Raw genomic sequence first — 14,270 nt, forward strand, 5'->3', positions numbered from 1 at the left:
TAGTATGTTTCAGATAAGTTCAACAATGGAGTGGCATGGACTAGAGGATGTGGAACCCCTTCAGAATGCTAAGGACAAAGGATTGACTCAAGCTCAAAGCACAAGACTCTACATTTTACTTTTAGTGATCCAAGATCACATTGAGTCCATAGGAAAGCCAATACTATTAAGAGGGGATGAGGTGTTGCTTAATGACTTGCTTGCTCAAAGTGCTTAGTGATATGCTCCAAAGCCCTCAACCACTTTCTCACATCCACATATGTCCCAAACCATCTATCCGGCGCCACCGAGTTCTGTTGACATAGCCACTGCCAGAAACCCTAGTCTTTTCGGTCTCACCGATAGGGATCTCGGTCTCTGTAATATCTCTGTTGCCCTTCGTAACATTTCGGTCAAACCGAGATAAGCGATCGGTCCTACCGAGATTGCAATGCAAACTCTCTGTTCCCCTTCGTGACGTTTCGGTCCAACCGAGATGAGCGAATCGGTCCTACCGAGTTTGCCTGACCAACCCTCTGTGTGTCTATTACCAAAATCGGTCTCACCAAGATTACGTTATGCCCTAACCCTAACCATATCGGTCCCACCGAGTTGACATGTTGGTCCCACCGAAACTCCTAATGGTCACATTATTTACTAAATCGGTCCGACCGAGTTTCACGATTTGGTCCCACCGAGTTTGGTAAGTTGTGTGTAATGGTTAAATTTTGTGTGGAGGCTATATATACCCCTCCACCCACTCTTCATTCGTGGAGAGAGCCATCAGAACATGCCTACACTTCCAACATACATTTTCTGAGAGAGAACCACCTACACTTGTGTTGAGGTCAAGATATCCCATTCCTACCACATGAATCTTGATCTCTAGCCTTCCCCAAGTTGCTTTCCACTCAAATCTTCTTTCTACCAAATCCAAATCCTGTGAGAGAGAGTTGAGTGTTGGGGAGACTATCATTTGAAGAACAAGAGCAAGGAGTTCATGATCAACACACCATTTGTTACTTCTTGGAGAGTGGTGTCTCCTAGATTGGCTAGGTGTCACTTGGGAGCCTCCGTCAAGATTGTGGAGTTGAACCAAGGAGTTTGTAAGGGCAAGGAGATCGCCTACTTCGTGAAGATCTACCCTAGTGAGGCAAGTCCTTCGTGGGCGATGACCATGGTGGGATAGACAAGGTTGCTTCTTCGTGGACCCTTCGTGGGTGGAGCCCTCCGTGGACTCGCGCAACCGTTACCCTTCGTGGGTTGAAGTCTCCATCAACGTGGATGTACGATAGCACCACCTATCGGAACCACGGCTCAAAAATCTCCGTGTCTCCAAATTGCGTTTGCACACTCCAATCCCATCCCTTTACATTCTTGCAATTTGCATGCTTTACTTTCCGCTGCTCATACACTCTTTGCATGTTTGCTTGATATGCATTGTGAATGTTAAACTTGTGCCAAAACTCCACTTCAACTTAAAGAAACTAAAACTGCAACTTTTTCTTGCTTAGAGTCTATTCACCCCCCTCTAGACACCTCTTCTCGATCCTTTCAATAGGTATCAGAGCTTTGGTCTTCATTGCTTTGGTTTAAACACCATTGGAGGAAGATGGATGAGTCTACTTTGGGGAGTCTTAGACATAGAGTGCCTATACTTGATGGAGAGTATTTTCATGAGTGACAAAATGAGATGCTTGTGATTTTCAATGAATATCATTTGAACAAGTACATTACTAGCCCTTGTGCACCTCATGTTGATCCTATGCATCCTACCCTTGATGTGTCAACTGATATGATTCGCAATCTTAAAACTGTTAATCTTATCACCAGAGGCTTGTCTAGAAACTTGATTAGATGTTTGCCTACTCTTGATTGCGCCTACACTATATGGAAATTTCTTGAGGAACGTTTTCCAAATTATTCCTTGCAAAATCTAGATGAAATTCTCCATAAGTCTATTGCCTTGAGTAAGATGAATTCCAATGATCCTAAATTTGGTGATTGTCTATTTGAGCTTACAAATCTTATGCGTGCCAAAGGAGATGTTGGAATTATTAGCGATATTATTTCCGAAGCTATTAGAATTCATAAAGAAGATCATTATCAAACTCATTCTAACAAATAACCCTCTCTAGGAATTGATCCATCACATGACGATGTTGAACATGGATACGATGATGAGGATGATGATAGTGACTTTGATCTTGATGATGCAATGAGACACTTTGGTCTTATGGCAAATCTTCGGGGATACATGGCAGGAGGAAAGGAATGGGTTCTTGATAGTGGATGTACCGATCACATGACCAGAGATAAAGATATGTTTCGTGAGCTTGCTGAAAACGACGGCCCTCGAAAGTATGTCACTTTTGGTGACAACTCAAAGGGTAAGGTGGTTGGCCTCGGTAAGGTGGCCATCTCACATGATAGCTCCATACAAAATGTCATGCTCGTTGAATCTCTTGGGTACAATTTACTTTCAGTATCTAGACTTGCTGATTTCGGTTTCAATGTCCTATGTACTGAAGTAGATTGCCAAGTGTTTCGTAGAGATAATCATAAAATGGTCTTTACCAGTATATGTAGAGGTGATCTTTACATTGTTGATTTCACTAAAAAGGCTCAACCTAGAACTTTCTTAATTGCTAAATCCTCTAAAGGCTGGTTATGGCATAGACAGTTAGGTCATGTGGGCATGCGAAACCTTGACAAGCTTATTAAAGGAAATCATATCCTTCGCGTTAATGATGTCATATTAGATAAGGATAGACTTTGCAGCGCTTGTCAAGCAGGTAAACAGGTTGGAGGAAGGCATCCTGTGAAGAACATCATGACCACAAGGAGGCCACTCGAGCTACTTCACATGGATCTTTTCGGTCCCAATGCTTACAAAAGTCTCGGTGGAAATTCTTTTGGTCTAGTTATAGTCGATGACTTTTCAAGATTTACATGGGTGTTCTTTCTCGATGATAAATCACAGGTCCAAAAGATCTTCAAAAAGTTCCCTAGGAAGGCCCAAAATCAATTTGAAGTGAAGATCAAGAAGGTTCACAGCGACAATGGAACGGAGTTCAAGAACGCAAGTGTGGACACCTTTCTTGATGAAGAATGGATTTCACATGAGTTCTCGGGTACGTACACACCTCAACAAAATGGCATTGTTCAGAGGAAGAACCAGATGCTCATCGAAATGGCGAGAACGATGCTTGATGAGTACAAGACGCCAAAGCACTTGTGGGCGGAAGCGGTTGAGACAGCTTGCCATGCAACAAATCGCTTGTATCTTCACAAGCTACTCGGCAAGACGGCATACGAGCTCCTCACCGGTAACAAACCCCAAGTTGGATACTTTCGAGTATTCGGCTCAAAGTGTTACATTCTTGATAAGCATCGTCGTTCTAAATTTGCTCCTAAATCTCATGAAGGTTTCCTACTTGGTTATGGCTCAAACTCTCACACTTACCGTGTCTACAATAATTTCACCCTAAAGGTTGAAGAGACGGTAGATGTGAAGTTTGATGAATCTAACGGCTCGCAAGTAGAGCAATTGCCAATTGATGTAGGAGACAAAGACCCTTCGGAAGCAATCTAAGACTTGTCTATTGGCAAGATTCATCCAACGGAGGTGAAGGAGAGTACCTCGTCCATCCAAGTGGAAGCTTCCACCTCACGACAAGGTGAACCAAGAGTTGATACGGAAGCATCCACGAGTGGGACACACCAAGACGAAGAAAACGAGGAAGTACACCAAGATGAACATCAACAACCTCCTTCTCCACCACGACAAGAGAACGACAACGTCAACAATGAAGAAGGCCAAGAAGAAGAACAAGATGAAGAAGATGTTCCACCAAGATCCAAGCAAAAGCTTTCATGAGTTCGAGCAAGAGTTGCCAAAGACCATCCCGTCGAGAAAATCTACAATGATATCCAAACCGGGAGAATCACTTGCTCTAAAACTCGTTTAGCTAACTTTTGTGAACATTATTCATTCATCTCTAGCATTGAACCTATGAAGGTTGAAGAAGCATTGGAAGATCCGGATTGGATAAACGCCATGCATGAAGAGCTACACAACTTTCAGATAAACCAAGTTTGGACATTGGTTGAGAAGTCCGACAACAACCACAACATCATTGGTACCAAATGGGTGTTTCGCAACAAGCAAGATGAAGATGGACAAGTAGTTCACAACAAAGCATGTCTCGTCGCCCAAGGCTACACTCAAGTCGAAGGTATGGACTATGGTGAGACATATGCCCCCGTTGCTAGACTTGAGTCCATTCGCATCTTACTTGCCTATGCTAATCACCATGATATCACCTTGTACCAAATGGACATTAAAAGTGCTTTTCTAAATGGTGAAATAGAGGAGGAAGTTTATGTTAAGCAACCTCCCGGCTTTTGTCAATCCTAAGAAACTTAATCATGTTTACAAACTTCACAAAGTCTTTATGGTCTTAAACAAGCTTCTAGAGCGTGGTATAAATGCTTGACCAAGTTCCTTATTGAAAAAGGCTTTGAAATTGGAAAAATTGATTCTACTCTTTTTACTAAAAGGGTTAATGGAGAACTATTTGTATGCCAAATCTATGTTGATGATATTATATGGGTCTTTTACATCTGTGTCCCTAACTCGAACCACCTAATCAGATATACCCCTAATTCGAAAGCCTGCTCAAAAATGCCCCTCCGCCGTTATGTGCACTTATAAAAATGCCCTTCCGCTCCGTTACCGTCCGGTCAAAGGCCTTTGACCGTAAACGGGACATTTTCTGGACATTTCTGCCCCTCCCTCCATGTGTCACTTACGTGTGGGACCCACTCAAACAAAAATAAAAAGAAAAGGCTCTATCTCTCCTCTCTCTGCCTATCTCACCTACATGTAGGACCCACCCTAAAAAAATCTTTCCTGTCTCTCTCTCTCAACTCTGGCGGGGGCGCACGCAACTAGCAGTAGCCTCGCCGGGGTGAGGTGCTGCACGGCTCCGGCCCCTTATGACCTCCTCGATTCGGTCCACGCCCCCCCCCCGCGTACCCTCTTTTCTCTCTGCCACGCGACAAAGACATGGTCTGTGGGAATCATGGCCGTCCGCCCCGGTGCTGTTCGTCATGCAGGCGGCCAACGGGAACCCCACGACCCATAGCCTTGTCCAAGGGATCCGCCTGTTCGTCCTCGACTTCCACCGAATTAATTGAAGTATAACACCTCAAATTAGTGTGGTTGATGTTGTCTTCTCCCCCTCCGGTGATGCTTTTCCGCGCCTCGATCTCCTCTGCTACGCCGTCCCTATGCTCTATCTTGGTTGCCTCGTCGACATCTGGTGCTTCTAGACCCTGTGGACCCCTCGCTACGGAGCCCTTCATTCCTGAGCCACCGTGTCAGCACCTCGCTCCACCGTCCGCCGTGGACGAGGAGGTCGTCGCTCTGGTGAATCCCAAGCCTCCTGGATCATGCCTTCATCAAATAAGTGAGCCACTTATGTGTTTGCTCACGTTCTTTAGTCCCCTCCCCCTCTATAGCTTGCCCGTGCCTAGCGCCTTCCGCCATTGCCACGGGACCTCGTCGCCGGCGAGCTTCCCGGCTGCTCTACAAACTCCAAGTGCCCTTGCGGACCACCCCATGACCCTGCCTTGCTCCAGGACCATTCACAGCTCACCCTAGCGTGCTCTCGAGCAGTCCCGAGTCAACCCCGGAGCATCCGTGCTCGCCGGAGTTCAAGCTCCGTCGTGTAGATGAGAGGAGGGCCTGCCCCTAAAATAAATAAGTGAGTACCATTTCAGAAAACAATAAAACAATGACATGTGGGCCCCATGTGAAATTGATTTTTTTCTTTTCGGTCCCACGTGTAAGTGAGACGACAGAGAGAGCTTTTTATTTTTATTTTTCTTTGAGTGGGTCCCACGCGTAAGTGACACATGGAGGGAGGGGCAGAAATGTCCAGAAAACATCCCGTTGACGGTCAAAGGCCTTTGACCGAACGGTAACGGAGCGGAAGGGCATTTCTATAAGTGCACATAACGGCGGAGGGGCATTTTGAGCAGGCTTTCGAATTAGGGGTATATCTGATTAGGTGGTTCGAGTTAGGGACAGAAATGCAAATGGCCCATATTATATTTGGTTCAACTAACCCTCATTTTAGTGAAAAGTTTGGAAAGCTAATGTCCGAGAAGTTTGAGATGTCGATGATGAGTGTTCTTTCTCGGTTTGCAAATCAAGCAAACTGAGGAAGGTACCTTTGTCTCCCAAACAAAGTACACCAAGGACTTATTCAAGAAGTTCAATATGCAAGAATGCAAAGGTATGACTACACCCATGCCTACTAGTGGACATCTTGATTTGACCAAAGAAGGTGAACCAGTTGATCAAAAGGTTTACCGCTCCATGATTGTTTCATTGTTATATCTATGTGCTTCACGTCTCGATATTATGCTAAGTGTGTGCATGTGTGCACGATATCAAGCCAATCCTAAAGAATGTCATCTTAAGGCCGTGAAAAGGATAGTGAGATACTTAATCCATACACCAAACTTTGACATTTGGTATCCTAAGAGGGCCTCTTTTAATCTTGTTGGCTACTACGACTCGGACTATGCCGGTGACAAGGTTTATAGAAAGTCCACTTCGGGTACTTGTCAATTTCTTGGTAGATCTCTTGTGTCTTGGTCCTCCAAGAAACAAAACTCGGTATCCTTATCCACCGCCGAAGCGGGATACATTGCCGCTGGTTCATGTTGTGCTCAATTACTTTGGATGACCCAAACTCTTAAAGATTATGGGATATATGTGAAACATGTTCCATTGCTTTGTGACAATGAAAGTGCTATCAATATTTCTCACAATCCCGTGCAACACTCTCGAACTAAGCATATTGAAGTTCGTCATCATTTCATTCGAGATCACATTGCCAAAGGGGACATTAATCTTAAGCATGTTCGCACCGATAAGCAATTAGTGGATATATTCACCAAACCGCTTGATGAGAAAGTGTTTTGCAGGTTAAGAGGTGAATTGAACATCATTGATGCTTCAAACTTTGAGTAGGAACTCCATTCGGATACATGCAAGACATGAGCCTATGACTAATCCTTGATATTTCTCTTATGATGATAATATTATGTCTTGGATATATTTGCACCTTGCATGTTATCTAACCCTTGTAGGTACTTGGATGAATCTAAATCTATGAGATTGCAACTCACTCACATCTTGAGCAATCTCTACATCACCAAGTCTCTACACAATGGTGGTTGAAGACGAGGAAGCACGAAACCATTCAAACATATCCTTTGACAAATTCTATATTGAGTTTCATAATTGTCATTTTGGATACACAAGTGCTCTTCCTTGCAAAAACTAACCCATGTAGGTAGATGAACTCAATTTCCAACTGGTGCTCCCAACTCTTGATGAGCTACATCAACCATGAGCAACCCACACAAGTTCAACTACATGATCATGATCAACACAACCACCCAAGGTATGTTATTCAATCTTAGAGAAGCTTTAGTCCAAGTCATGAGTCAAATCAACTCAACAAGATGTGAATACATCAAAATGCTTAAACGAAAAATGGTAACCCCATTTTGAGCTTAAACAATGAGTATGACCTATGATCAAGTGATCTCACTTGACTCCTAAGTCAATATACTCTAACATAGGTGACTTTGTCGCCGACCAATTCTAGGTGAAGTTCTCTTGTGTTCTTTTCTGTGCTCTTGCATTTTTCTCATGCACATTTGTTTCCCCTTTCAAAAAAAACTTCATCTAGATTTATTTTCTATTTCTTTTTGTTCTGCATTCCCTATATCCAATTCATTGCAAATCTTTCAGTTAATTCCTTGCAAATCCTTGTGAGATCTTACTTGTCTAGTGAGCTGAGGTGACAAGTGTTTTCTCTATGATGAACTCGGTCACACCGGTATGTTGCCTTCGGTCCAACCGAAATTGCTCGGTGCAACCAAAGCAAACAACTCGGCGCCACCGATTTCACTACAGGAAAGACAACTTGCCACTTGTTCCTGCATTCTTTTTGATCCAGCTCCACTCAATGATCCTTGTCCTCTACCAGCATCACATTCGACTTCCTTCTTTGTTCTGTGACTCAAGGACAAACCCATTTGTGACAAAAATCCAGAAGAACCCTTCTTGGAAATTGATGTCAAAGGGGGAGAGAGAGATCACATCAAAGCTTAATCATTTATATAGGGGGAGAGAATACTCAGGAGGAGAGAGAAAGACCCCAGATGCTTGGTGTTCAAGAGTAGAGAAGTCACATGTCTTTAAGAGGGGAAGGACATGTTCATATTTGATTGCTTGCATTAGCTCTATTTCTTTTCTTTGCTCCGATTTCCTGTTCCCTATCTTCTCCCAGTATCCCATGCTAGATTCAGGGGGAGCAAGACATCTAAGGGAACAAAATCCTGGAATTCATTGCACATCTTTACCTTTGGGGACATGTCTATATACAATGGGGTACTCAGTACTCACTCTCTACATGTCATCCCAGTCTTGGTACTCTTGTGTTTTATTTTGTTTGCTCTGGTAAGTAGGTGTATATGTGTTATCTAACCTTGTTTACGCAGGTTCATTCCTTCCTAAGCCAACTCAAGACCACAAGGTAAGTATATGCATCACAGTCATGTGTATGAGGATTTCTTGCTGATGTACATATTGTTTGCAAGAAGGACTCATGAACATGAAGGTACATTTTCCATATTCACACCATTTTCTCTGATGCATATAGCCAAGATACATGTAACACATTTCTTACTCTGTCATGCTTATGCATTCACATGCTCCTATATTCCATATTTACATGATTGCATACATGTAGGGGGAGCCTATGCATGCTACATGTCTTTCCAAAGCTTTACTTGTTATTCTCTATATCCTTATCTAAAGCTTTGATCTATGTTGTCATCAATTACCAAAAAGGGGGAGATTGAAAGCACAAGTGCTCCCTGGGTGATTTTGGTAATTAATGTCAACATATCTCTTGTTGGACTAATACTTTTACCTAGTATGTTTCAGATAAGTTCAACAATGGAGTGGCATGGACTAGAGGATGTGGAACCCCTTCAGGATGCTAAGGACAAAGGATTGGCTCAAGCTCAAAGAACAAGACTCTACATTTTACTTTTAGTAATCCAAGATCACATTGAGTCCATAGGAAAGCCAATACTATTAAGAGGGGATGAGGTGTTGCTTAATTGCTTTCTTGCTCAAAGTGCTTAGTGATATGCTCCAAAGCCCTCAACCACTTTCTCACATCCACATATGTCCCAAACCATCTATCCGGCGCCACCGAGTTCTGTTGACATAGCCACTGCCAGAAACCCTAGTCTTTTCGGTCTCACCGATAGGGATCTCGGGCTCACCGAGATGGGATTGTAATCTCTCTATTGCCCTTCGTAACATTTCGGTCAAACCGAGATAAGCGATCAGTCCTATCGAGATTGCAATGCAATATCTCTATTCTGCTTCGTAACATTTCGGTCCAACCGAGATGAGCGAATCGGTCCTATCGAGTTTGCCTGACCAACCCTCTCTGTGTCTATTACCAAAATCGGTCCCACCGAGTTTGTGTAATCGGTCTCACCAAGATTACGTTATGCCCTAACCTAACCATATCGGTCTCACCGAGTCGGCTTGTCGTTCCCACCGAAACTCCTAACGGTCACATTATTTACTAAATCGGTCCGACTGAGTTTCACGATTCGGTACCACCGAGTTTGGTAAGTTGTGTGTAACAGTTAGATTATGTCTGGAGGCTATATATACCCCTGTTGGAAATATGCCCTAGAGGCAATAATAAAAGCATTATTATTATATTTCCTTGTTCATGATAATTGTCTTTATTCATGCTATAATTGTGTTATCCGAAAATCGTAATACATGTGTGAATAACAGACACCAACATGTCCCTAGTGAGCCTCTAGTTGACTAGCTCGTTGATCAACAGATAGTCATGGTTTCCTGACTATGGACACTGGATGTCATTGATAACGAGATCACATCATTGGGAGAATGATGTGATGGACAAGACCCAATCCTAAACATAGCACAAGATCGTATAGTTCGTTTGCTAGAGTTTTCCAATGTCAAAGTATCTTTTCCTTAGACCATGAGATCGTGTAACTCCCGGATACCGTAGGAGTGCTTTGGGTATGCCAAACGTCACAACGTAACTGGGTGACTATAAAGGTAGACTACGGGTATCTCCGAAAGTGTCTGTTGGGTGACATGGATCAAGACTGGGATTTGTCACTCCGTATGACGGAGAGGTATCACTGGGCCCACTCGGTAATGCATCATCATAATGAGCTCAGAGTGACCAAGTGTCTGGTCACGGGATCATGCATTACGGTACGAGTAAAGTGACTTGCCGGTAACGAGATTGAACGAGGTATTGGGATACTGACGATCGAATCTCGGGCAAGTAACATAACGATAGACAAAGGGAATAGCGTACGGGATTGATTGAATCCTCGACATCGTGGTTCATCCGATGAGATCACCGTGGAGCATGTGGGAGCCAACATGGGTACCCAGATCCTGCTGTTGGTTATTGACCGGAGAGTCGTCTCGGTCATGTCTGCTTGTTTCCCGAACCCGTAGGGTCTACACACTTAAGGTTCGGTGACGCTAGGGTCATGAAGATATGTATATGCAGAAACCCGAATGTTGTTCGGAGTCCCGGATGAGATCCCGGACGTCACGAGGAGTTCCGGAATGGTCCGGAGGTAAAGAATTATATATAGGAAGTTCTATTTCGGGCATCGGGACAAGTTTCGGGGTTATCGGTATTGTACCGGGACCACCGGAAGGGTCCCGGGGGTCCATCGGGTGGGGCCACCTGTCCCGGGGGGCCACATGGGCTGTAGGGGGTGCGCCTTGGCCTAGATGGGCCAAGGGCACCAGCCCCTATAGGCCCATGCGCCTAGGGTTTCCACCATGGAAGAGTCCATGTGGTGGAAGGCACCCCTAGGTGCCTTGGGGGGGAGGGAAACCTCCCCTTGGCCGCCGCCCCCCCTAGTAGATCTCATCTACTAGGGCCGGCGCCCCCCTGGCACCCCTATATATAGTGGGGGGGGGAGAGGAGGGATTTCACACCAGCCCCTGGCGCCTCCATCTCCCCCCGTTACGTCTCTCCCTCGTAGTCTCGGTGAAGCCCTGCTGCTGTGACGCCCTGCATCCACCACCACGCCGTCGTGCTGCTGGATCTTCATCTACCTCTCCTTCCCCCTTGCTGGATCAAGAAGGAGGAGACGTCTCCCGTCCCGTACGTGTGTTGAACGCGGAGGTGCCATCCGTTCGGCGCTGGTCATCGGTGATTTGAATCACGTCGAGTACGACTACATCATCACCGTTCTTTTGAACGCTTCCGTGCGCGATCTACAAAGGTATGTAGATGCATCTAATCACTCGTTGCTAGATGAACTCCTAGATGATCTTGGTGAAACGAGTAGGAAAATTTTTGTTTTCTGCAACGTTCCCCAACAGTGGTATCAGAGCTAGGTCTATGCGTAGTTCTTCTTGCGCGAGTAGAACACAATTTTTTGTGGGCGTAGATTTGTCAACTTTCTTGCCGTTACTTGTCCTTTCTTGCTTCAGCGGTATTGTGGGATGAAGCGGCCCGGACCAACCTTACACGTACGCTTACGTGAGACCGGTTCCACCGACTAACATGCACTAGTTGCATAAGGTGGCTGGCGGGTGTCTGTCTCTCCTACTTTAGTTGGAGCGGATTCGATGAACAGGGTCCTTATGAAGGGTAAATAGAAGTTGACAAATCACGTTGTGGCTTTAACGTAGGTAAGAAAACGTTCTTGCTAGAACCCTAATTCAGCCACGTAAAACTTGCAACAACAATTAGAGGACGTCTAACTTGTTTTTGCAGCAAGTGGTTTGTGATATGATATGGCCAAAGTTGTGATGAATGATGAATGATCTATATGTGATGTATGAGATGTTCATGCTATTGTAATAGGATTCACGACTTGCATGTCGATGAGTATGACAACCGGCAGGAGCCATAGGAGTTGTCTTTATTCTTTTTATGACCTGCGTGTCATCGAGAAACGCCATGTAAATTACTTTACTTTATTGCTAAACGCGTTAGCCATAATAGTAGAAGTAATAGTTGGCGAGCAACTTCATGGAGACACGATGATGGAGATCATGATGATGGAGATCATGGTGTCAAGCCGGTGACAAGATGATCATGGAGCCCCAAGATGGAGATCAAAGGAGCTATGTGATATTGGCCATATCATGTCACATTTATTATTTGATTGCATGTGATGTTTATCATGTTTTGCATCTTGTTTACTTAGAACGACGGTAGTAAATAAGATGATCCCTCACAATAAATTCAAGAAGTGTTCCCCCTAACTGTGCACCGTTGCGACAGTTCGCTGTTTCAAAACACCACGTGATGATCGGGTGTTTTATTCAGACGTTCACATACAACGGGTGTAAGACAGATTTACACATGCAAACACTTAGGTTAACTTGACGAGCCTAGCATGTACAGACATGGCCTCGGAACACAGAAGACCGAAAGGTCGAGCATGAGTCGTATAGAAGATACGATCAACATGAAGATATTCACCGACGTTGACTAGTCCGTCTCACGTGATGATCGGACACGGTCTAGTTAAACTCGGATCATGTAATACTTAGATGACTGGAGGGATGTCTAATCTAAGTGGGAGTTCATTAATAATTTGATTAGTTGAACTTAATTATCATGAACTTAGTCTAAATATTTTATAATATGTCTTGTAGATTAAATGGCCAACGTAGTCCTCAACTTCAACGCGTTCCTAGAGAAAACCAAGCTGAAAGATGATGGCAGCAACTATACGGACTGGGTCCGGAACCTGAGGATCATCCTCATAGCTGCCAAGAAAGATTATGTCCTACAACCACCGCTTGGTGACGCACCCGTTCTCCCTGCAGAACAAGATGTTATGAACGCTTGGCAGGCACGTTCCGATGACTACTCCCTCGTTCAGTGCGGCATGCTTTACAGCCTAGAGCCGGGGCTCCAAAAGCGTTTCGAGAGACATGGAGCATATGAGATGTTCGAAGAGCTGAAAATGGTTTTCCAAGCTCATGCCCGGGTCGAGAGATATGAAGTCTCCGACAAATTCTTCAGTTGTAAGATGGAGGAAAACAGTTCTGTCAGTGAGCACATACTCACTATGTCTGGGTTGCATAACCGCTTGACTCAGCTGGGAGTTAATCTCCCGGATGATGCGGTCATTGACAGAATCCTCCAGTCGCTTCCACCAAGCTACAAGAGCTTTGTGATGAACTTCAATATGCAGGGGATGGAAAAGACCATTCCTGAAGTATTTGCTATGCTGAAATCAGCAGAGGTAGAAGTCAGGAAGGAACATCAAGTGTTGATGGTCAATAAAACCACTAAGTTCAAGAAAGGAAAGGGTAAAAAGAACTTCAAGAAGGACGGCAAGGAGGTTGCCGTGCCCGGCAAGCAAGCTGCCGGGAAGAAGCCAAAGAATGGACCCAAGCCCGAGACTGAGTGCTTTTATTGCAAGGGAAGCGGTCACTGGAAGCGGAACTGCCCTAAGTACTTAGCGGATAAGAAGGCCGGCAAAACAAAAGGTATATGTGATATACATGTAATTGATGTGTACCTTACTAGTGCCCATAGTAGCTCCTGGGTATTTGATACCGGTGCAGTTGCTCACATTTGTAACTCAAAGCAGGGGCTACGGAATAAGCGGAAACTGGCAAAGGACGAGGTGACGATGCGCGTCGGGAATGGTTCCAAGGTCAATGTGGTCGCCGTCGGCACGCTACCTCTGCATCTCCCTTCGGGATTAGTTTTAAACCTTAATAATTGTTATTTAGTGCCAGCTTTGAGCATGAACATTGTATCGGGATCTCGTTTAATTCGAGATGGCTACTCTTTTAAATCTGAGAATAATGGTTGTTCCATTTTTATGAGAGATATGTTTTATGGTCATGCTCCTATGGTGAATGGTTTATTCTTTATGAATCTCGAACGTGATGCTACACATGTTCATAATGTGAGTACCAAAAGAAGTAAGGTTGATAATGATAGTCCCACATACTTGTGGCACTACCGCCTTGGTCACATAGGTGTCAAACGCATGAAGAAGCTCCATGCTGATGGACTTTTAGAGTCTCTTGATTATGAATCATTTGACACGTGCGAACCATGCCTTATGGGTAAAATGACCAAGACTCCGTTCTCAGGAACAATGGAGCGAGCAACCGACTTATTGGAAAT

This window comes from Triticum dicoccoides, chromosome 4B, assembly GCF_002162155.2.
Source record: "Triticum dicoccoides isolate Atlit2015 ecotype Zavitan chromosome 4B, WEW_v2.0, whole genome shotgun sequence".
Taxonomy (NCBI): Eukaryota; Viridiplantae; Streptophyta; class Magnoliopsida; order Poales; family Poaceae; genus Triticum; species Triticum dicoccoides.